Consider the following 25701-nt stretch of genomic DNA (forward strand, 5'->3'; position numbering starts at 1 on the left):
TAATGGATCTCAATAATCACAAATGACTAACAGATTGTTGTGGCGGCAAGGGAGGTAGGAGTTGGACTATGGAGCTTTGGAGTCCCAAGACTGATCTCTGGCACCACATGTGCCAGTGATGTTCTGGTTCTCCCTTTTCATTCATAAATAAATAAATAAATAAATTTTGGCAGAGACAGAGAGATTGAAAGACAGAGAGAAGGAGACTACAACACTGAAAGTTTTCTTCAAATGTGATAGGGGCTGATTTGGACCTGGTTCATACATACATATGGCAAAAGAGCATACTATCTATCCAAGTGAGCTACTTTGCCAGACCTGAGAAATACATACACAGATAAACCGGTAGACAGACAGACAGACAGACAGACAGACACACACACACACACACACACACACACACACACACACACACACACACAGAGGGGGTAGGGAGAGAAAGTTTATCATGGTGGTGTTTTTGTTGTTACTCTACATAAAGAGGACTTCTTAATTTTCCTGGTGAAGTTACTGACTCAGGCAAGTGAGCAAGAGAGGATCAATGTGTTAAATCACTGAACACCTGTTTTTACTCAGGATATCTACTTATCTATGATCACTTGGTACAGAACTTCCCTAAAGCTTAAATTTGTTACCCAAAGCATAAACCAGTTATCCATCACTTGAAAAGTATGTAGTCTTATCTTGATCACATACACTATCCACTTAGCAATTTCAAATATCCTAGGTCTGGCTTCTAGGGCCCCAACAAACTACTCTGGCTTCATAAACCCACAGCTCTTCAACATACTAGTAAATCAGACTTATCACTATTTCTTATCTTTCTTTTTTTTTTTTTTCTTTTTCCTCCTCCAGGGTTATTGCTGGGCTCGGTGTCTGCACCATGAATCCACCGCTCCTGGAGGCCATTTTTTTCCCCCTTTTGTTGCCCTTGTTGTAGCTTCGTTGTGGTTATTATTATTGCCCTTGTTGACACAATTCGTTGTTGGATAGGACAGAGAGAAATGGAGAGAGGAGGGGAAGACAGAGTGGGGGAGAGAAAGACACCTGCAGACCTGCTTCACCGCCTGTGAAGCGACTCCCCTGCAGGTGGGGAGCCAGGGGCTCGAACTGACTTTCTTTCTTTCTTTTTATTGCCATCAGGCTTTATTGCTGGGGCTTAGTGCCTACATTCATTTCCCACGTCTACGCTCGACAGGACCTGCCAATATACGCAGATATCTTCACCCACCCTGTCCAACGCTTGACGTCTTGTCACCCAATCTGGTCCCCTACGCCTACACTGAACTTCTCTGTTCCAGACTCTTGGAAACAGAGTTGGCAGTCAGCTGAGGTCAAGAACAAACACCTCATCACAGACCCCTGCAAGGGTCAACCCGGCTTTGACCTAGCACGTTATGATTGGGCCCTCCTCAATCGCTATCGAACAGGCCATGGCCGGTGCGCCGCTATGTTCCATCGCTGGGGAGCCAGAGACGACCCGAATTGCCCCTGCAGCTACAGACAGACTATGACCCACATAGTCAATGACTGCCACCTCTCCAGATTCAAAGGAGGTCTCGAAACTTTACATCAGGCTCAACCTGACGCTGTTGACTGGCTACGGAAGAAGGGCAAACGCTAGAAGAAGAAGAAGTGCCTACATGATCAATCTACCACTCCGAGTGGCCACTTTTTCTTTTGTATTTGATAGGACAGAGAGAAATTGAGAGGGAAGGGGCAAGGTGGTGCACACCTGGTTGAGCACACACATTATAGTGCGCAAGGACCCAGGTTCAAGCCCCTGGTCCCCACCTTGCAGGGGAAGCTTCACAAGCAGTGAAGCAAGGCTACATACAGATGCCTGTCTCTTTCCCTCTCTCTATCCGCCTATCCCCTCTCAATTTCTGTCTCTATGCAATAATAAATAAATGTTAAAAAAGGGGGGAGGGAAAGACAGAGGGAGAGAGACAAGAGAGACACCTCTTATGAAGCTGGTGGGGAGTGAGGTCTTGAATTTGGGTTCTTGCATATGTGCTCTCAACCTGGTATGCCACCACCCGGCCCCCTCACTTTCTAAATAGTTTACGCTTTCATGTGTCCATCATTTCCTTCTCTTCTTAACTTGACTCATTACAACCTTACCTTTTCGTTTATTTTAATCAATTTATATTTTTAAAGATTTTTTTTTTATGGAATTGGGTATTCATACATGCACAATTTCACTGCTCTGTGCCACTTATTCAGTCAAATAGAGACAAAGACAGAGACAGACAGAGAGAAGGAGAGACAACACAGCACCACACTTCCTCCAATGTCACAGCACCTTCCTGTGTAGTGCCAGGGCTTGAACCTAGGCCACAATGGATTGCAAGGCACATGCCCTACCTCTATCTCTCTGGCCTTAAATATAAATATACACATATTTTTCCCCCACAGGGAGAGAGAAAACAAGAACTGCTCAGCTCTGGAATATAGTGGTAATAGAACGGAACCTGAGGCCTCTGCGATCTCAAACATGTAAGTACAGTATACTACCACTGTGTATCTCCTTGGTCCTAAATTTTATTTATTTCTAATTTTTAATTTTATATATTTTAATTTGGTAGAGACAGAGAAAAACAGAGAGGAGGGGGAGAGAGGGAAAGAAAAAGAGAGATATTTGCTGCACTGTTTTACCTTCGTGAAACTTCCTGAAGCTGGGGTTTGGGGGCTTGAACCAAGGCACTTATTATTTTAAATATATTATTGGATAGAGACAGAGAAATTGAGAGGGGGGAAGAGACAGAGAGACACACTTGCAGCCCTGCTTCACCACTTGTAAGCTTTCCCCCTGCAGATGGGACCAGAGGCTTGAAGCTGGGTCCTTGTGCACTGTAATGTGTGTGCTGAAGCAGGTGCAGCACTGTGTGGTCCCATACTTGTACATTATAATGTGTGCGTTCAACCAGGTGCCCCAGCACCTAGACCCTGTTAAGTTTTATTTTTTAAAAGATTAACATATAAATACACACACACACACACACACACACACACACACACGTACACACACGAAGTCAGAGTACCACTCGAGCATATGTGATACTAGGAATGAAACTGGGAGCCTGAGGCATGCAAGTTCTACATTCTATCATCTGAATATTTCCCAGCTGCAAATTTAGTAAATTTTAATGCCTCTTTATTACCTGTGTCACGATGCCTGTTTTAGATTGAACTGTGATATCCAAAAGTTCAAGCCCCAACCTCCAGTACCACAGAATAGGTGCTACAGATATAATTAGTTTAAATGAGTTGGTATTAAAGTATGTTAGATCCTTATAAGATATCCTTATAAGAGGAAAATTTAGAATCAGAAACAGAGACACATTGGAAGAATTCTCTGTGACATCAGGCAGAGACTAGAGTAATGCAGTCACAAACCAATAAATGCCAAAAAATTTATGAATGTCAAGAAGTTCAAAATAATTTTACCCAAAGTCTCAGAGAGAACATGACCCCACTGATACCTTGAATTCAGATTTTGCCTCAAGAGTTCTGAGAGAACCTTTTCGTGTGTGTCTCCAGGTTTATCACTGGGGCTCAGTGCCCGCACTATACCTCCAGCTCCTGGAGGCTATTTTTTCTCTTTTGTTGCCCTTGTTTATTGTTGTTGTTATTGTTGTTGTTGTCATTGCTGTCGTTGTTGGACAGAACAGAGAGAAATTAAGAGGGAGAAAACAGAGGGAGAGAAAGATAGACACCTGCAGACCTGCTTCACTGCTTGTGAAGCGGATCCCCCCACACACAGGTGGGGAGCTGGGGGCTCAAACAGGGATTCTATGCCAGTCCTTGCACTTTGTGCCATGTGCACTTAACCCACTGCACTACCGCCCAGCCCCCGAGAGAACACTTTCATTTACTTACTTATTTGTTTGTTTGTCTGTTTATTGGATAGTGACAGAGATTAAAGGGGGGGTACATAGCATAATGGTTACGCAAAAAGACTCTCATGCCTGAGGCTCCAAAATCCCAGGTTCAGTGGTCTGGGAGGTGGCGCAGTGGATAAAGCACTGGATTCTCAACCATGAGGTCCTGAGTTCACTCCCCTGCAGCACATGTACTAGAGTGATGTCTGGTTCTTTCTCTCCTCCTATCTTTCTCATGAATAAATAAATAAATTCTTTAAAAAAAAAAATCCCAGGTTCAATCACCCATGCCAGCATGAGCCAGAGCTAAGTAGTGCTCTGGTAAGAAAGAAAAGAAAAGAAAAGAAAGGAAAAGAAAAGAAGGAAGGAAAGAAAGAAGAAAGGAAAAGAAAAGAGAAAGAAAGAGAAAGACACCTGCAGCACTGCTTCACCACTGATGAAGCTTCTCCCCTGCAGGTGGGGACTGGGGGCTTAAACCTGAGTCTTTGTGCACTGTGATGTAATGACACCCAGTTTGTGGTAGTTTGTTACAGCTGCTCTAGAAAACTAAAGCACATCTTTTCAACGAAGCTTTTCCTCATCCTCCAGTGGAAGTGTTCTCCCCCTTCTGAAGTTCCAGACCACTTGCCATCTCATTTAAAACACCCCCTCCCCCTTATGTTCACATCACTTTCCCATATGTACCTCTCAACACTATTGTGTAGTCGACATAAACTGACTATAATTAAAATTCTCCATTTATGGGAGTTGGAGCAGTAGTGCAGCGGGTTAAGCGCACGGGCGTAAGGATCCTGGTTTGAGCCCCAGGTTCCCCACCTGCGGGGGGGGGGGGGGGGGGTCGCTTCACAAGTGGTGAAGCAGGTCTGCAGGTGTCTATCTTTCTCTCCCCCTCTCTGTCTTCCCTTCCTCTCTCCATTTCTCTCTGTCCTATCCAACAATAACGACATCAATAACAACAATAAAACAAGGGCAACAAAAGGGAATAAATAAATAAATTTTTTTAAAAATTCTCGGGAGTCGGGCGGTAGCGCAGTGGGTTAAGCGCACGTGGTGCAAAACGCAAGGACCAGCATAAGGATCCCAGTTCGAGCCCGGGCTCCCCACCTGCAGAGGCGTCCCTTCACAGGTGGTGAAGCAGGTCTGAAGGTGTCTTTCTCTCCCCCTCTATCTTCCCCTCCTCTCTCCATTTCTCTCTGTCCTATCCAACAACAATGACATCAATAACTACAACAATAAAACGACAAGGACAATAAAAAAAATTCTCCTGTGGTCCGGGAAGTGGCGCAGTGATAAAGCTTTGGACTCTCAAGCATGAGGTCCCGAGTTTGATCCCCAGCAGCACATGTGCCAGAGTGATGTCTGGTTCTTTCTCCTCCTATCTTTCTCATAAATAAATAAAATCTTTTTAAAAAAAATCTCCACTTATTTATTCTGACCACAATGCTTCTGAATGAATAAGTCATCTGCACATACACTGCAGAGTCAAAAACAACCCAAAAGAATTCTCACTTCCTTCAGGAAGCATTCCTAAATTCAATTTATTTATACCAGTTACATCAATGTATTTCACATTGAAAGGCACATACCACTGACAGCTAATATCCACAGCAGGAAAGAATATTTACTTAAGTTTCAGGGAACTAGCTCTGCCCTGGACTTGTAAACTGAGACCCTAGGTTCGATTCCCTGGTACTACCATATGCCAGAGCTGAGCAGTGCTCTGGTCTCTGTCTCTGTCTCTGTCTCTTTTAAAAATAATGTGATGGCTCACCTGGGAAGGTTTGAGCCCCCCCCCCCCCCACACACACACACACATGCCACATGGAAGTACTGCAATAGTAGAAGCTTCAGTGCTATGGTATCTCCCAGTCTCTCTATCTAAAAAATTCAGCCTGGAGGGGTGAAGCCTCAACAAACACAAATAACAATAATGTTCTAAAACTTTTAAAAAGAATGTTTACTTAACAGATGCATTACGTAGGGTCCACTGATCTGTCTCTTATTAAGTCTAGTCAGATGCTAATTAAAAATCATCTCACTGGACTTCCGGAGGCGGAGCTACGAGCAGCAGATCGCTTTCTCTCCTCTCCTCTCCTCTCCCGGATCAACTAGGAATACCAAAGGAGACCACCCGGACCGAAACAAGACAGGACTAGAATGACCACAGGAACCCAGTAAATCACCCGTGAGTACAAACACGCGTGGCTGGTGACAGAGAGGAGAGAGGGGCCTAAGGAGAGATTAAGTGACTGCTAACAGTTCGACAGTCTGTCAGTGGAGACACCACCTCCAGTCTGCTCCACCAACAAGGGGACAGCTGAAGGGAGGAAAGGACTCCCCAGAGACTCACCAAGTACAACTCTGAGTCTCCATTGCTACTACCCTCAGAATCTGGAGCAGCAACAGGGAGGGACACCAGGGCACAGAGATCTAACCCGGGAAACTCAGGAGAAGACCTATACCTCGGTGGCATAGCTGAAGGGCTGTGAAAGTCTCTTTGCATAACCACTGGATTATCTCTGCCACACCCTGCTTTATCTCTTGGTCAGGAGTCATTGATTAAGCCAAGAAGCCTATTGATAGTTTAAAAGCCCTCAGGCTACCATAGCCTACAGGGGAAAAAAAAAAAAAAAGGCTTTTACACCACTGAACTCCAACTCAGGGATTGAAAAAACTGTTAACTTATATAAAATGGTTAAAACAACAAGAAAAAATAATGGAGACTCGAACCAGGACAAGAGTCCAGCTAAAAGTCCTCCAGAGGGCGAAGCACAAAACAACGAGTTCAACATCCAAACATTAGCTAAGGAAATAATAACAGGAGTGAGTAAAGAATTTGAAAAAATTGTAATCAGAACTGCAGGAACAACAAATGAGAATATGGAAGAAAATTCTAATAATCTCATGGTTATTAGAGAGCTGAAAGCTGAAATTGCTGAGCTAAGAAGGCAACTAGCTGAACAAGCTAAAACAGTATCAGAGCAGGGCAACAAAATAGATGAACTCCAGAAAGCAGTAGAGGGCAGAGAGAATAGAATCAATGAGGCTGAAGACAGAATTAGCAAGATTGAGGATGAATTAGAGACAACTAAAGAAGAAGTAAGAGATCTCAAAAAGAGATTAAGAGATGCTGAAAACAACAACAGAGTCCTATGGGATGACTTCAAAAGAAACAATATACGCATTATTGGCTTACCAGAGGAAGAAAGAGAAGGGGAGGAAGAAAGCGTTCTCCAGGCCATAATAGCTGAAAATTTCTCTAGTCTAGACAACACCAAAGACATAAAGATTCAAGAAGCCCAGAGGGTCCCAAACAGAATTAACCCAGACCTAAAGACACCAAGACATGTCATACTTAGATTGGAAAGGAATAAGGATAAAGAAAGGATCCTCAAGGCTGCAAGAGAAAAACAAAGAGTCACCTACAAAGGAAAACCCATAAGATTAGCAGCAGACTTCTCCATACAAACACTACAGGCCAGAAGAGAATGGCAAGATATCTATCGAGTGCTCAATGAGAAAGGCTTTCAGCCAAGAATACTATATCCTGCTAGATTGTCATTCAGACTAGATGGAAGCATCAAAACCTTCTCAGACAAGCAACAGTTGAAGGAAGCAACCATCACCAAGCCTGCCTTGAAAGAAGTTCTGAAAGGTTTCCTATAAACAACCAGACCACCACAAATAGAACACATATCAAAACACTCTAAAACTCTACAAGAATGGCGTTAAAATATCTTCAATCTTTGATATCAATAAATGTGAATGGCCTGAATTCACCTATTAAAAGACACAGAGTAGGAAGATGGATCAGAAAACACAACCCAACAATATGTTGTCTACAGGAAACTCACCTAACGTAACAAGACAAACACAGACTTAAAGTGAAAGGATGGAAAACTATCATTCAAGCCAATGGCCCACAAAAAAGGGCAGGAACAGCTATTCTCATATCTGACATGATAGACTACCCTATGATCCTGCAATTCCTCTCCTGGGGATATATCCTAAGGAACACAACATATCTATCCAAAAAAAATCTGTGTACACATATGTTCTTGGCAGCACAATTTGTAATAGTCAAAACCTGGAAGCAACCCAGGTGTCCAACAACAGATGAGTGGCTGAGCAAGTTGTGGTATATATACACAATGGAATACTACTCAGCTGTAAAAAATGGTGACTTCACCGTTTTCAGCCAATCTTGGATGGACCTTGAAAAAATCATGTTGAGTGAAATAAGTCAGAAACAGAAGGATGAATATGGGATGATCTCACTCTCAGGCCGAAGTTGAAAAACAAGATTAGAAAAGAAAACACAAGTCGAACCTGAAATGGAATTGGAGTATTACACCAAAGTAAAAGACTCTGGGGTGGGTGGGTGGGTGGGTGGGGAGAATACAGGTCCATGAAAAATGATGAATGAAATAGTGGGGGTTGTATTGTTGAATGGGAATCTGGGGAATGTTATGCATGTAAAAAAAAAAAAAAAAAAAAAAAAGAAGTAGAAACGCAAAGCAGAAATTGACTGAGTTTGGAGTATGGCACCAAAGTAAGAAAGCAGAAGTACACTAGAGTTTGCAGTGAGTACCTCCCTAATACTTCCTCTCCACTTTTCCAAGCTTTGGGACCAGGATTGCTCAACAATTTGTTTGGCTTTGTATGTTAACTCTCTTTTCAGTCACCAGGTTCCAGGTGTCATCAGGATGCCGGCCAGACTTCCCTGGATTGAAGACACCACCAATGTGTCCTGGAGCTCAGCTTCCCCAGAGACCCATCCTACTAGGGAAAGAGAGAGGCAGACTGGGAGTATGGACTGACCAGTCAACACCCATGTTCAGCGAGGAAGCAATTACAGAAGCCAGACCTTCTACCTTCTGCAACCCTCAATGACCCTGGGTCCATGCTCCCAGAGGGATAGAGAATGGGAAAGCTATCGGGGGAGGGGGTGGGATATGGAGATTGGGCGGTGGGAATTGTGTGGAGTTGTACCCCTCCTACCCTATGGTTTTGTTAATTAATCCTTTCTTTAATAAAAAATTTAAAAAAAAAAAAAATCATCTCACTATTAGTATGTGGTTGTTAACCACAGTATCTTTGAATTTTATATGATGGGAATAATTTTAAACCTCACTTTTCTCTCTCTCTCTCTCTCTCTCTCTCTCTATATATATATATATATATATATATATACAAAAAAGGGATAGTGATCTCAGTTTGCTTGCAAACTTCGGAGTCTGCATTTCCTAACTGCAGATACAGCCCTTATAAAAGTTATAAATAAACTGGTTTGAGTTTTAATTCTTGGGGGGGGGGGCGGGGAAGAGACAGAAATTAAGAGTGAAAGGAGATAGAGAAGCGGAGAGAAAGAGAAACATCTACGGGACTTCTTCATTACTCCACCCCCCGCAGGTGGAGACTGAAGTCTTGAACATGGGTTCTTGTGCATAGTATTGTGTGTGATCAATAGGGTGCACCACCACCCAGCCCCGAGTTTGAAGTTCTTGTTTGTATTTGATAGAAGGAACACACAGTCAGGGGCTGAGTGGTGACACACCTGGTTGAGCACACACACTACCATGCACAAGGACCCAGTTCATGTCCCCAGTCCCCACACACAGAGAGAAATCTTCACAAGAAGTGGTGCAATACTGCAGATATTTCTATCTCTCTCCCACTCTTGTCTCCCCCTTTCTTCTCAATCTGTCTCTATTCAAAATAAATAAATAAATATATAAATGGAATACACAAGGAACTTTACCAAGTAAACAATTTCCCTCAATGAAATCCCAAACAGGAATCCGATTAAGAAATTTCAAACCGGGAGTCGGGCTGTAGCGCAGCAGGTTAAGTGCAGGTGGCGCAAAGCACAAGGACCGGCATAAGGATCCCGGTTCGAACCCCGGCTCCCCACCTGCAGGGGAGTCGCTTCACAGGTGGTGAAGCAGGTCTGCAGGTGTCTGTCTTTCTCTCCTCCTCTCTGTCTTCCCCTCCTCTCTCCATTTCTCTCTGTCCTATCCAACAACAACAAGAACAATAATAACTACAACAATAAAACAACAAGGGCAACAAAAGGGAATAAATAAATAAAATAAATATTAAAAAAAAAATTTCAAACCATTTCTTCTTGTTAAAAAAAAAAAAGCTCATTGCTGATATTCAGCAGACTCAATATCAGTACAGGAGCTAGTTAATGGGAACTTTCATTGCCTCTTTGCATGTTTGTAGCTGATTAGTGTGACGTATAAACCTAAGTACCTATTTAAGTATGATTACCCTCTGGATTTGATGGTAATTAATAATTAACTGACATTAATTTTTTCCAGTTTTATTGAGATATTATTGACATTAAATTTAAGGTGTACCACAAGATGAATACATATATATTACACAAACATATCGCAAAATGATTAAGACAATAATGTTATTTAACACATCTATCAGGGCCAGGTGGTGGCACACCTGGATAAGCAAATACACACGAATATCACATCACATAATTAACCATTTTTTGTATGTGGTGAGATTTTTTAAAAATCTACTCTTAGTAACTTTTATAGTGACCATGTCGTACACAGATTCCCAGATTGTCGTACACAGATTCCCAGATCTTATTCATCTTATCACTGAAAGTTTGTATTTCCTATTTCCTGTATTTCCCTATATTCCCCTACCCTTTACAATCACAATTCTACTGTTTCTATAAGTTTGACTTGTAAACTAATTAACATTAACTGATTATTAAGATTCTAGCTGGCAGAATACACTTTTTTTTTTTGCCTCCAGAGTTACTGCTGGGGCTTGGTGCCAGCACTAGGAATCCACTGTTCCTAGCAGCCATTTTTTCCATTTAATTGGAGAGATCAAGAGAGGAGGGGAAGATAGAGAGGAGGAGAGAAAGACAGACACCTGCAGACCTGCTTACTGCTTGAGAAGCGACCCCTGCAGGTAAGGAGCCAAAGGCTTGAACCAGTGGGTCCTTGCACAGGTATCTGTGCTTTGTACTATGTGCACTTAAACCAGTGTGCCACCACCCAGCCCCCAGAATATACAATTCTTCACAAATGAAAGAAGATGAGGTTCTGGTCTTTTGCTTCATAATATATATTATACGTTTATCAGCAAATTATCAGGCTGCATTATTTCCTCTAATGAAGCCATACTACTCCCTTTTTAAAAAATTTTTTTCATACTACTCCCTTTATGAGTACATGCATATATCCAAACATGCACAATACCTAATTGTTTACTAATTAACTAGTAAAATGTCCATTGAGCTCCTAGACAGCCCATTTTAGAAAAAGGCAAGGTAAAAAAAAAGTTTTAATTAATTTTTTTAATGAATAAATAGGCCAGCAACACAGTAAGTAAGTAGACAATGGAGCTAAAGGAAAGGAGGGAAAAACAGATACAGGCTAGTCCACAGAAGCGCACTATGTACTGCAAATGGAAAGAATAAACCAGTTTATTTCTCCTCCCTATGTTGTTTCTTTTCTTTTCTCTTTTCTTTTCTTTCTTTTCTTTTTGCCTCCAGAGCTCGGTGCCTGAACCATGAATCCACTGCTCCTGGAGGCTATTTTTTTCCTTTTGTTGTTCTTGTTGTTGTATTGTTGTTGTGGTTATTGTTGTTATTGGTGTAGTTGTTGGATAGCACAGAAAGAAATGGAGAGAGGAGGGGAAGGCAGAGAGGGGGAAAGAAAGATAGACACCTGCAGACCTGCTTCACCGCCTGTGAAGCGACTCCCCTGCAGGTGGGAAGCCAGGGAGCTCAACCGGGATCCTTATGCCCATCCTTGTGTTTTGTGCCACGTGCACTTAACCCACTGCACTACCGCCTGACTCCCTCCTTTTCTTTTTCTTTAAAAAGGGATTTAAGGGAGTCGGACGGTGGCGCAGTGGGTTAAGCGCACGTGGCGCAAAGCGCAGGGACCGGAGTAAGGATCCCGGTTCGAGCCCCCGGCTCCCCACCTGCAGGGGAGTCGCTTCACCGGTGGTGAAGCAGGTCTGCAGGTGTCTATCTTTTTCTCCCCTCTCTCTCTGTCTTCCCCTCCTCTCTCCATTTCTCTCTGTCCTATCCAACAACAAAGCAACGTCAACAATGGCAATAATAACCACAACGAGGCTGCAACAACTAGGGCAACAAAAAGGGGGAAAAATGGCCTCCAGGAGCGGTGGATTCATGGTGCAGGCACCGAGCCCAGCAATAACCCTGGAGGAAAAAAAAAAAAAGGGACTTAAAATAATTCCTATCCATTACACCAAAGTAAAAGACTCTGGGGTGGGTGGGGAGAATACAGGTCCATGAAAGATGATGAATGACATAGTGGGGGTTGTATTGTTAAATGGGAATCTGGGGAATGTTATGCATGTACAAACTATTGTATTTACTGTTGAATGTAAAAAATTAATTCCCCAATAAAGAAATAAATTATTTAAATAAATAAAATAATTCCTATCTCACAGAGTTGTGAGAATTAAACATTACAAAATGTTCGACAGATTATCTTACAAATATGCTTACAAGAAAATTAACTATTAGTATATTGTTTTTACTGTTGTTAACTCTACTTCCAGTCTTAACATCAGACAATAGTTCTGTAATGATACTGTTCCCACCTAACTGGACTCTACTATCTCCTAGATACCTGTCTCTATACTCAAGCTTTCACTTGGCTTGGAAAACAGTCTCATTTTCAAGTTTTAAGACCCTAACCATTCTTGGCAGGCCTGTTCAAAATGTCCCTTCTCTGAGGTACCAGACCCTGATATTCCAACTCTATATTACACAACCATGTATGACATCTAAATCCTTGCAAGATTCATCTGTGAAGTGTGCAGGGTTCTAGTTAAATGTACACAACTGGGCTTTATAGCTTCCTTAGTGCAGTAGGCAGCACAACAGTCTCATATTACCACAACTGGGCTCAATGAATGTGTGCCAAATGAATTCCTATATATTCTCTACCTCTCTCTCACCCACCACTCTCTTGGAAAACAGCTTTGCATCACAAGTAAAAAGTCTTCTAGGGACTGGGAGAAAGCATAAAGGTTATGCAAGCGACTCTTGTGCCTGAGGCTCCCATGTTTAATCCCCTGTACCATCACAAGCCAGAATTGAGCAGTGCTCTGGCAAAAAAAAAAAAAAAAAATCTTTTCAGAAAGATGGACAGGAGGTAGTTTTCTATCACCAGTATGATTAACTTTTTTTTTTTAAGTGACACCAGAGTTATCGCTGGGGCTCAGTGAACCTTTTTTTTCTCTCTCTCTCTCTCTCTCTCTCTTTCTCTCTCTACTTTATTCCATAGGACAGAGAGAAACTGACAGGGGGAGATAGGGAGGGAGAGAAAAATAGATGCCTGCAGGCAGACCTGCTTTACAACTTGTGAAGCTTCTTCCCCCCTGCATGTAGGGAGTAGGGGCTTGAACCCACATCCTTGCACTCCATAATATGTGTATTAACTGGGTGTGCCACGGCCCAACCCTCAATGTGATAATTTTTAATGTAATACCCAGCACAAAGAAGATGCTAAATATTTGGTGAGCTGAACTGAGTTTTTTTTTATTTCAATCATTTTATTTATTATGATCCAGTATAAACAATAACCTTAGAAATAAGTTTAAGTTTTTACCTACCCATAAATTCACCTGTCAATTCTAGCCTTTCTCAATGCTGTTAAATTTGTTATGAAAAATTATATTGGGTGGGGGTATAGCATAATGGTTATGCAAAGAGACGTTCATGCCTGAGGCTCTCAAAGTCCCAGGTTCAATCCCCCACATCGCCATAAGCTAGAGCTGAGCAGTGCTCTGGTAAAATATATATATATAATTTAAAACCTCAGCAAATTAAGTATTAGAAAGTCAGATGCCAGGGGGTCGGGTGGTAGTGCAGCGGGTTAAGCGCAGGTGGCGCAAAGTGTAAGGAAATCGGTTTAAGGATCCCAGTTCGAGCTCCCAGCTCCCCACCTGCAAGGGAGTCGCTTCACAGGTGGTGAAGCAGGTCTGCAGGTGTCTGTCTTTCTCTCCCCCTCTCTGTTTTCCCCTTCTCTCTCCATTTCTCTCTGTCCTATCCAACAACGACGACATCAATAACTACAACAATAAAACAAGGGCAACAGAAGGGAAAATAAATAAATAAATATTAAAAAAAAAAAGAAAGTCAGATGCCTACAGGGTGATGAAAGAAATGAGCAAAGCAACAGAGCAGGAAAGACTAGAGAATTAGGAAGCATACATGCCACCTAAAAAGAATGGTAAAGTCAAATGCTGACAAGGTTATGAAAGAAATGAATAAGCAAAAGAGTAATGAGCACTACAGACACCTACAAATATCCCACCCAAAAGCTTCACTATTTTTTTTTTTCCTCCAGTGTTATTGCTGGGGCTAAGTGCCTGCACCACAAATCCGATGCTCCTGGAGGCTATTTTTTTTCCCCTCTTTTGTTGCACTTGTTTTATCATTGTTGTGGTTACTATTATTGTTATTGATGTCACTGTTGTTGGATAAGACAGAGAGAAATTGAGATGGGGAAGACGGAGAGGGGAAGAGAAAGACAGACACCTGCAGACCTGCTTCACTGCCTGTGAGGCAACCCCCTGCAGGTGGGGAGGCAGGGTCCTGAACCAGCATTCTTACACCAGTCCTTGCGCTTCACACTATGTGCGCTTAACCCGCTACACTACTGCCTGGCTCCCAAAGCTTCACTTATTTTTTTAAAAAGTTTTTTTTTTAATATTTATTTACTCCCTTTTGTTGCACTTGATGTTTTATTATGGTTATTCTTGTTGTTGTTGGATATGACAGAGAGAAATAGAGGGGGGGAGACAGAGAGGGGAAGACAAAGACACCTGCAGACCTGCTTCACCACTTGTGAAGCGACTCCCCTGCAGGTGGGGAGCCAGGGGCTCGAACTGGGATCCTTATGCTGGTCCTTGCGCTTTGCGCCATGTGCACTTAACCTACAGCGCTACCGCCCAACTCCCAAAGCTTTACTTTTTAATGTATGGCTATCAGAGAAAATGGGCTTTGGTGTTGTTGACAAATCTTGCTATTTTTCAAAACAACTCAAAAGCTCAGGAAAAATGAGTAATAGTGCTAAATAGCAGCTAACAGGATTGCATTTTCTAGGTGTCACACTACTTTACACATATATAAATAATTTGTAAATGTTACCTTTACCGGGCTGGGTGGTGGCGCACCTGGTTGAACGCACATGTTATGGTGTGCAAGGACCCAGGTTCAGGCCGCGGTCCCCACCTGCAGAGGAAAGCTTTGCAAGTGGTGAAGCAGGGCTTCAGCTGTCTCTCCATCTCTCTGTCTCCCCCTCCTCTCAATTTCTGGCTCTCTATCCAATAAATAAAGATAATTTAAAAAATTAAAGAAATGTTACCTTTCCAACCATATTAAATCCTGCAACACTTTTTTGTTTTAAGATTTAGTTATTTATTTATGAGACAGAGAGATAAGTAGAAAGAGAGGAAGGAAGAGGAGGAGGTTGTAAAGGAGAGAAAGCCAGAGCACCACTCTGGCATAAGCAATGCTAGTAACTGAACTTGGGACCTATGCTTCACAGTCCAATGCTTATATCCACTGTGCCACCTCCCAGTCACTATAACACTTATTTAAAAGCTGAGGAAATCTAGACACCAAGAGGCCATGTAACTTTTCAAAGTTCCACAATTTACAAGAAGCAAAACTGGAATAAGAACTTTAGTTGTTTTCCACTAAAAAACTCACAATTTGAAAATAAGTGCCAGTCAATAAATGGTGCTGGACGAACTGATTACACACAGGACTTAAGTTAACTGGACTCTACTTCATACATGAGTCAATTCCAAATAGATTCGAGATCTACACATCAAAGACAAAATAAGAGAGATCCAAAAATATAGCATAGGGCAGGGGTAGATAGCATAATGGTTATGCAAAGAGATTCTCATGCCTGAGGCTCCAAAGTCCCAGGTTCAATCCCCTGCACCACCATAAGCCAGAGCTGAGCAGTGCTCTGGTAAAAATAAATAAATAAATAAATAAATAAAAATATATAGCATAAAGAATAACTTTGGTGACCTGAGAGTTGACTCACTGGACAAAGCATTGGACTATCCAGTATGAAGTCTTGGATTGTAATTCTGTCATCACATGCACCAGAGTGGTGATGCTGGTTCACTCTGGTTCACTCTGGACCGAATCTCTCTCTCTCTCTCTCCCCTCTCTCTCTCTATCTCTTTCATCTCTCTCAATATCATAAGAGGAGAGAGAAGCTGAAGTTGGAAATCTTAAGAAAACATAAATTGGACTTCATTAAAATCTATAACTTTTTAACAAAAGACAACTTAAAGAGATTAAAAGATAAATGGTAGTGGGGGTTGCATTGTTAAATGGGAAACTGGGGAATGTTATGCATGTACAAACTATTGTATTTACTGTTGAATGTAAAACATTAATTCCCCAATAAAGAAATAAATTTAAAAAAATAAATAAAATAAAATAAAGAGATAAATGGAGTAAAGTTGCGTGCCTGATTATGTGTAAGAGCCCTGAGCCCTGGCACCAGGGAAGGTTCCACAGATGGTAGAGCAGTACTGTGGTATCTCTCTTTGTATCTCTTCCTCAAACAAAAAGAATATAAATTTTGATCTGGAGCAGTGGAACTGTGTATGTGCAAGGCCTCCAACCAAAATATTAAGTAAAAGGTAAATAACAAACTAGGTAATTGTACCTAATAAAAGACACACACAGTCTTGACATGCAGTTGGTCTCTTAACACATAATAAATGTCTGTTAATATTGGTGAAAGGGGTAGGATTTCTTAACCTGGGGTTCATAAGCAGGTCCATGGACAGAACTGAGTGGTGAAAGGTGTAAACATGAGTGAGGAAAAATAAAATCATCTCTATTTTAACTAATATTTAACTGAAAGTTTTCATTTTTTCAAATATGAAAATATGCAACAAAACATCCTGGTATATCAGTATTTGTAACTCTCACAGTAATTAGAGAAACAACTATATTAAAAATATTGCACATATCTTCAATTATTATTTGTTATGTCTTTAAAATTACAACTGGCAGACCCATCACTAGATCTGATTTCTTAATATGATGATAAAGAAGTATATCTATATTGCTGTAGCATATAATATATTTTAGTAACTATATTTAAATATAATTTATTTAATTTGCAATTCAATGCATTTTGTTTTGTGCAATTAAAAACTATTACTTGGGAGTGGTTCATAAGCTTAACTGGATACTAACGGAGTCCAAGGCATAGTTAGGTCTTTCTTCACTAGAAAGACCCAGAACAAATGAATCATGTTGCTGTATACACATATGGTACTGGATATCTTATTGCTATGAATGGTCTTACAACACTTCTGTTGAAAGTCCTTTTTGGTTATATGGGAACCCCAGAACTAATACTGCATGACAGATTTGCATAGTTCCCCTCAGAACTCTCCTGTGGAGCATGTGAACTCTGAACTCAAGCTACTATTGTTCACTGTTATCTTTTTAGGCCTGTTGTGTCTCTTTGCCTAGAAGAGCATCTCTTAACTGTAGAAAGTCAGAAGTCAAGAATCATGAAGGTCAGTTCTTTATACAAACAGAAGTGGAGTAGAAAATACAGTAGGGCCCGGGCAGTGGCACACCTGCTAAGTGCATGTATCACAATGCACAAAGTCTTGAGTTGGGTTCAAGCCCCCAGACCCCACTTGCAAGGGGGAAAGCTTTATGGGCATTGAAGCAGTACTGCAGATGTCTCTCTCCATCACCGCTTGTGAAGCCTTCCTGCAGATGGAAACTGGGGGCTTGAACTTGGGCCCTTGGGCAGTGTAATGTGTAGCTAGGTGCACCACTACCTGGCCCCCTGATTTTTTATTTAGCTAGAGATAGAGGGAGACAGATTGCAGTACCAGAGCTTCCTTCAGTGCCACAACATCTCTCTCCATACCCCTTCCCTCTAAATTTCTCTGTCCTATCAAATAAAATGGATTTTAAAAAATTAAGAAAACTACAAATGGCTGGTTACTTATACTTTTAAAAAATATTTTTATTTATTAATGAGAAAGGTAGGAGGAGAGAGAGAAAGAACCAGCCATCACTCTGGTACATGTGCTTCTGGCTATTGAACTCTGGACCTCATGCTTGAGAGTTCAATGCTTTTATCCACTGAACCATCTCCCAGACCACTTATACTTTTTTTTTTGTATCCCCAAATCTCTGTACTAGCAAATTCATCACAAAATCATAACAAATTAACAGCCCTTGGCCGATGCTATCATACCTGACTCAAAAACTATTTTCCCAGCTAGCAAATTCTTCTAAGACAGTGTGCTAAATGAGGAGACAGCAGACCTGAGTCTAAGTAGCCCTCTGTCACTAACTTTTAAGATACTGAGAACCTGACCAACTTTAACGTTCTCAAGCTAAAAATCACTACATGATCTAAAACCGTTATGTGGTCTCTAATGTCTTCTTCACTAACGCCTTTGTGGTGACCTCTCCAGGTGACCCTAAAAAGTGGGCTGTACCCTAACTGGGAAGACACCTTGGGTCACCGCCCACAAACAGCCCAGCCCCTCCTTTTAAAGACACACACCAGCTCCCTAAGTAGTGAAGCCTGTCTCTCGCCCTCTCTCTCTCTCTCCTTGTCAACCACTGCCACTCTCTGCACTCTCTTTGCTGGCCAGCTCCAGCTTCCACACCTCAGTCCCCCCTCTTCTCTCGTACTCATGAAAATCTTCTTTTCCTTCTTTTTTAATCTGTTGCTCTTCCCAACAGGGAGTGGAGGAGCCCGAAGGCACAGAAATCCTCAGTCTCTGGGGAAACGGGACGGACTCCCAAGCCGGTGCCGACTCCCAAGACCCCGATGTGACACCCCGACCAGATCCAGAGCGCCGGCGTCCTCATCAATCTCCTCCCCCTCCCCCTTCACAGAGCCGCCGTCCCACCCTGACAGCCGTGCGCGCCTCCGACCCCCGCGCCCTCCCCGCCCTGGGGCCCCCGGCCCCGACCCGACCCGACCCGACCCGACCCGACCCGACCCAGCGCAGGCTCCCGCCCCGCGGACCCCGACTCCCGGGTAACGTTAGGACCCAGAGTCCCTTTTCCGCGACCCCGGGCGCGACCCCACGTCCCGCTCCCTGCAGTTGCCTAGGCCTGGAGCGCCACCCTGTGCAGACCGCGGCCGGCCCTGCACTCCCGCCGCGCCGCAGACCCCCGGCTCTCCCGCCGCCCGCGCCCGTGCCCGCGCCCCGGCCGCCGCGCTCCCCCCGCGCCCCCGCCCGCAGGCCCGGGGCCCGCTCCCCAACATGGCGACGGGGACACGAGCGCGGCCGGCGGGCGGGCGGGGCGGCTCCGGGCCGGGCCAGCACTGGGGCCGTGCTCCACCGTCGGTCGGCGCCATTTTCGCGCGCCGGGCCCGGGCGGTGCCTCCTTCCCCCCGAGCGAGCCGGGCCCGGACCGCGGACGCCCGGCGGGCCCACCCCTTACGGGCCGGCGTCGCCGTCACCTCACCTGAGCGCGGCCCCAGCCCTCCCGGGCGGGCCCCGGAGCACCGGCCCGGGCCGTGCGTGCCCGCGGTCCTCGGCGCGTCCGTCTGTCCGCCCTCGCGCGCGCCGTCTGTCTAGCCGTCGGTGCCCGGCGCCCGCAGCCCGACCCGGCAGGGCCTCAGGGAGCCGGTGGGGAGGGGGATGGGCCGGACCGGGCCGGGGAGGGAGGGGGAGGGAGGGAGAGAGGGAGGGAGCGCGGGAGGGGCGGGGCGGGCTCGGGGGGGCGGGGCTCAAGCCACGTGACCAAGCGTCCCCGGGAACGCGAGGCGGAGCGCGCGCTCGCCCACTTGGGAGCGGAGCGCTTAGTACCGGGATCCTGTGGGTTGCTGCTTCCTGGAGCTGTGGTATCGCCTGTGAGTCTCGTCGCCCATTCGGAGGCACTGCACAACCCCGGGATTCTTCTGACTGAGTGTCTTTGGTCAAGTCAATTCTCCCAGCCTCATCTCACCCGTTTGAAATATGGGAATAGTAGTACTTGCGAAGAGGGAGTGAGGGAAGGCAAGGAAAGTACTTGACACAGTGCCTGAGGCATCCTGTCTAAAGACAGTAACCTTTAGGTAAGGAAATGTAGCCCTTTTCGTCTTCCCAGATGTGGAGTCCGCTCCCTTTGCGCTAGATTTAATGTCTGTCATAAAGGTCTGGATTCAGATTTAGCTTCCACTCTTGTTAGCTGTTATATATATATATATCATAGCCGATATATATTCATTCCAGCTCCCTCGTATGTAAAATGGTAAAGATTTTATGAGCATCACAGAAGATAGAAAATGAACAGGTATATTATAAACTAGGCATGCCTGTCTTATAGAAGAAAATGAATCTAGGGTTCTTTAACTGCACAAATATTTGATGAGCACTGGTGCAGTGCTCATCACAAATATTTGATTAGACTGGTACAGTAGCCACCCATGTGTCACACCCACAGACAACTGATTTTTGACAAGGGGGCCCAAAGCATTAAATGGAGAAAGGAGTCTTTTCAACAAATGGTGCTAGGAAAATGGGGTTGAAATGTGGAGAAGAATGAAACTAGACCAGGGCATATCAGCTTGCACAAAAGTTAGCTCCAAATGGATCAAAATCATGGAAATTAGACCATAAAATATCAAATACATACAAGAAAACATTGGCAGAATACTTCATAATGTTTGCTTCAGAAATGTTTTTTTGAAGAAGGAAAACAAAAATAAAAACAAACCAATGGGACTACATTAAACTGAAAAGCTCCTGCACAATAAAAGGAGCCATCACTAAAAACAGAAAGTCACCCGATTGAATGGAAGATCTTTACATGTCATACAGCAAAGGGTTATCAACCAAACCACATAACAACTTACAAAACTCAAAAAAAAAAAAAAAACAGTTCTTTAAAAATGGAAAAGGTGGAAGTCTGGCAGTAGCGCAGCAGGTTAAGCGCAGGTGGCGCATAAGGATCCCCGTTCTTTCCACCCCACCCCCCACCTGCACGGGAATCCCTTCACAAGTGGTGAAGCAGATCGCAGGTGTCTTTCTCTCCCCCTCTCTGTCTTTTCCCCTTCTCTCTCCATTTCTCTTGGTCCTATCCAACAACAATGACATCAACAATAACTACAACAATAAAACGACAAGGGTAACAAAAGGGAATAAATAAATATTTTAAAAATTAAAAAAAAAAAAAGGAAAAGGTGAGGGCAGGCAGTGGTGTACCTGGTTAAATACACATATTACCATCTTCAGGGATGGGGTTAAGCCCCCTCTCCCCACCTGCAGGGAAGGTAGAGTGGTGGGTGGCACTTCACAAGCAAAGAATCAAGTCTAAAGGTGTGTATATCTTTCTCCCTTGCTACCTACTCTCCCCTCTCAACTTCTCTCTGTCCTAACCAATAACATAGAAAGAAAAAAAAAATGGCTGCCAGGAGTGATGGATTCCTAATGTTGTCTCCACCAAGCCCCAGCAATAACCCTGATGGCAACAATCATATATATATATATATATATATATATATATATGGAGAGAGAGAGAGAGAGAGATGGAGAAAGTGAGAGAAGGAGGGGCTTGGTGGTGGCACACCTGGTTAAGTGCAAATGTTATCATGTACAAGGTGGTACAAATGTCTCTCCATCTTCCCTCTCAATTTCTCTCTGCCCTGTGAAATAAAAGAAAAAGGGGGAAATAGCCCCCAAGAGAGGTAGATTTGTCATGCAGGCAATAAGCCCCAGCAATAACCCTGGTATCAATTAAAAAAATAATAACATGGGAGTCAGGCGGTAGCGCAGTGGGTTAAGCACACATGGCGCAAAGCTCAAGGACCGGCATAAGGATCCTGGTTCGAGCCCCCGGCTCCCCACCTGCAGGGGGTTCGCTTCGCAAGCGGTGAAACAGGTCTGCAGGTGTCTATCTTTCTCTCCCCCTCTCTGTCTTCCCTTCCTCTCTCCATTTCTCTCTGTCCTATCTAACGACGATGACATCAATAACAACAACAATAACTACAACGACAATAAAAATGATAATATTAACATATCGGGGCCAGTCAGTAGCTCAGCAGGTTAAACACACATAGCACAAAGCCTAAGGACCAGCATAAGAACCCTGGTTCCAGCCCCTGGCTCCCCACCTGCAGGGGGTCGCCTCACAAGCAGTTAAGCAGGTTTCAGGTGTCTATCTTTCTCTCTCCCTCTCTGTCTTCCCCTTCTCTCTCGATTTCTCTCTGTCCTATCCAACAATGACAACATCAATAACAACTAAACAACAAGGGCAACAAAAGGGAAAAAATGTAATAATAATAATATATAAGGAAAGGATATGAACAGAATCTTCACCAAATTGTGTCTTGCAGGAGGATATCATAATCTAAAAGTGTGATCTATCGGTGAAATCTATAATTTACAAATTTTTTGTGATTTCCCAGTGGGTGACAAAGTTTCTTATGAAAAAGAAATCAGGGGGCCAGTGGTGGTACACTCAGTTGTGCAGAAGTTACAGGGATCAAGGAGCCGGTTCAAACCCCCCAGTCCTGTCTTGTAGGGGGGAAGCTTCAAGAGCAGTTGTCACCTTCTTACAGTTGTCTCCTTCTCACTCTGTCTTCCACTTCTCTCTTGATTTCTCTGTCTCTATCCAAGAAATAAAATATTAAAGTAAGTAAATAAATCCCCCCCAAAAAAAAACTCTTTTTTTTAAATCAGCTCAACAATTTTCTAACAATATGAAATAAAGCAGGGTCACTTCTGTTTTGCATAAGGCAAACAAAAGCTTGTTCTTTGGGGGAAAAAAGTTGAAAAACAGAAATAGAGTGATAATTGCTATTAGGGAAGATTTGGGTTTTTTGTTTGTTTGTTTGTTTGTTTGTTTTGTTTTGCCTCCAGGGTTATTGCTGGAGCTCGGTGCCAGCACTACAAATCCACAGCTCCTGGTGGCCATTTTTTCTATTTTATTGGGATAGGACAGAGAGAAATTGAGAAAGGAGAGGGAGAGAGAAAGACACCTGTAGACCTGCTTCACTGCATGTGAAGAATCTCCCTGCAGGTGGGGAGCCGGGGCTCCAATCCAGCTCCTTGAACTTAGTGCTATGTACACTTAGTGGGATACACCATGGCCTGCCCCCCAAGAAGGAATATTCTAAGGATTTAAAAATTTGTTTTAAATGGCTGCCAGGAGTGGTGGATTTGTAGTATAGGACTGAGCAAGCTTGTTTTTAGGCAGAAGAAATATCACACTGGGTAGGGTATGTGCCTTACCATGTGCATAACCCAGATTAAGTGCTGAGACCATGTCGGTAATGCTTTCTTTCTTTTTTTTTTTTTTATAGGGAGTTTTTGTTTATTGAGGGATCTCCATATTTGTTTTCCATAAAAGCTACACCAGATTTTTGTTAGGGTAATGCTTTCATACTAGAAGTGCTAATGCTGTAATGCCTCTGCCTCTCTCTATGTCTCTATCAGGATGAAAGGGTGGGGGGGGGGGACAGCCCTGACTCCACCAAAAGAAAATCCTTGTTTAAAACAAACAACAGGGCAGAGGGTAGATAGCATAATGGTTATGCAAAGAGACTCTCATGCCTGAGGCTCCAAAGTTCCAGGTTTAATCCCCCGCACCACCATAAGCCAGAGCTGAACAGTGCTCTGGTAAAAAAAAAAAAAAAGTATAGCATAAAGACGCACAGATTTTCATCATAGTTATAAAACCTAATGAAATTTCACAAAGTGAACACATAGTTCTAATTTAAATTTATTTATTTATTTATTTAAAGAAATCACAAAATTTTAATTTATTTTTACTTAGAGAAAGAGAGGAGAGAGGAAAGAGGGGAGAGAGAGAGAGAGAACACAGAGCGGCTCCACTCTGCCTTATGGTGGTTTTGGGGATTGAACATGCCTTGGAGCCTTAGGCATGAAAAGCATAACCATTATGCTATTTCTCCACTCCATGAACACATACTTCTAGCCAAAACCCAAATTAAGACATAGAACACTACTAATCACAAAATTTGGCTTTTAAAAAAGATTTATTTATTCATTTATGGATTGAGGGAGAACCTGGACATCACTCTGACACATGAGATTCCAGGGATTAAACACTGAACTTCATGCTTGAGAGTTCAACAGTTTATCCACTGCACCACCTGGGCCACATTTAAAAGCAATTTTTTTGTTTATCTATGTATAAGAGAGAGGAGGAGACAGCAAAACGGAGTATCATTCTTGGCATATGTAACACTGGGGCCAGGACTCAAGACTCCATGCTTAAGAGTACAGTGCTTTCCTCACTGTGCCACTTCTTGGGCCAACATTTTATTATTATTTTTTTTTAACCAGCTCTGGCTTATGGTGGTGTGGGGGATTGAACCTGGGACTTTGGAGCCTCAGGCATGAGAGTCTGTTTGCATAACCATTATGCTATCTACCCTCTGCATTATTTATTTATTTTTAATAGTAACCTTTAAAATTTTATTTTACTTAATTGGTAATCCCTCTTTGATAGAACAAAGTGAAATTGAAGGGGCTGGGCAGTGGCCCACCTGGTTGAGCACACATGTTACAATGTGCCAGGATCCAGGTTCGAGCCCCCAGTCCTCACCTTCAGGGGGACATCTTTGAAAGTGGTAAGGCAGTGTTGTAGGTGTCTTTCTCCCTCCCTTTCGATTTCTGGTTGTCTCTTCAGGGGGGACGTTTCATGAGTGTTCAAGTAGTGTGGCAGGTGTCTGTCCTTGTTCTCTCTATTTCTGTCTCTGTGTCACCCCCCTTGGCGGGACCCTGAGCATCAGGCGGCTGGGCTGCGACTGGGACCCAGTTGGCAGCAGCCACGGCTTCTGGAGCTTCAGGGTCCATGGTCACAGACCCTGCACACGGTATGGGGATGTGCGTACACCAAAGAGGTGGCGGGGGGAGGATGTGGAGAGACACAGCTTGTGAGGGAAGCAAGGAGTCAGCTTCACATCAATCAAAATTTATTTATTTATCTTGTTAATCAGTGAAAGAAAGAAAGAGAGCACCAGAGCATCCATTTGGCACATTCGATACTAGGGATCAAATTTGGAACATCATGTTCAGCTCTGGTTTATAGTGGTACCAGGGATTGAACCTAGCACCTCCATGCCTTAAACATGAAATCGTGTTGCACAAAGCATACTTTTTGCATGTGTTACAAGATAATGGTCAAACTTCATTTGTTTCTGGATATTAAGCTGTACCAGACATTTGTTACAGAAACTATTGTTCTCCAGTCAATAATCTTGGAACCTTCTCAAAAATCTATTGAGGACAAAAATCAATTTATCACAGATATGTTTATTTATTTTTGGACTCTCAGTCCTTTTCCAGTGATAGGCTTATTCTTTTTTGTTTGTTTTCTTTATTGGGGAATTAATGTTTTATGTTCAACAGTGAATACAATAGTTTGAATACAATATTGAATACAGTATTGAATACAATAGCGTGCATAACATTTCCCAGTTTTCCATATAACAATACAACCCCCACTGGGTCCTCTGTCATCCTTCTTGGACCTGTATTCCCACCCACCCACCCCAGAGTCTTTTACTTTGGTGCGATATGCCAATTCCATTTCAGGTTCTACTTGTGTTTTCTTTTCTGATCTTGTTTTTCAACTTCTGCCTAAGAGTGAGATCAACCCATACTCATCCTTCTGTTTCTGACTTATTTCACTTAACATGAATTTTTCAAGGTCCATCCAAGATCGGCTGAAAATGGTGAAGTCACCATTTTTTATAGCTGAGAAGTAGTTCATTGTGTGTGTGTGTGTGTGTGTGTATACCACAACTTGCTC

The 25701-nt window shown here is 43.2% G+C and overlaps 1 protein-coding gene across 9 annotated transcripts in view; it reads right to left on the reverse strand.

The window, feature by feature from the left end:
- NCOA6 (nuclear receptor coactivator 6) overlaps positions 1–19633 on the reverse strand; it is a 137510-nt gene extending 117877 nt beyond the window's left edge. For 8 of the 9 annotated variants that reach the window (XM_060188646.1, XM_060188648.1, XM_060188645.1 and 5 more), the window contains exon 1: positions 19405–19633. The gene's annotated coding sequence lies outside the window, so the exon portion shown is untranslated. The remainder of the gene's footprint in view (positions 1–19404) is intronic. The other variant, XM_060188653.1, reaches the window with a different exon arrangement.
- Positions 19634–25701: the final 6068 nt, after the last annotated feature.

The sequence above is a fragment of the Erinaceus europaeus genome, chromosome 1, assembly GCF_950295315.1.
Source record: "Erinaceus europaeus chromosome 1, mEriEur2.1, whole genome shotgun sequence".
Taxonomy (NCBI): Eukaryota; Metazoa; Chordata; class Mammalia; order Eulipotyphla; family Erinaceidae; genus Erinaceus; species Erinaceus europaeus.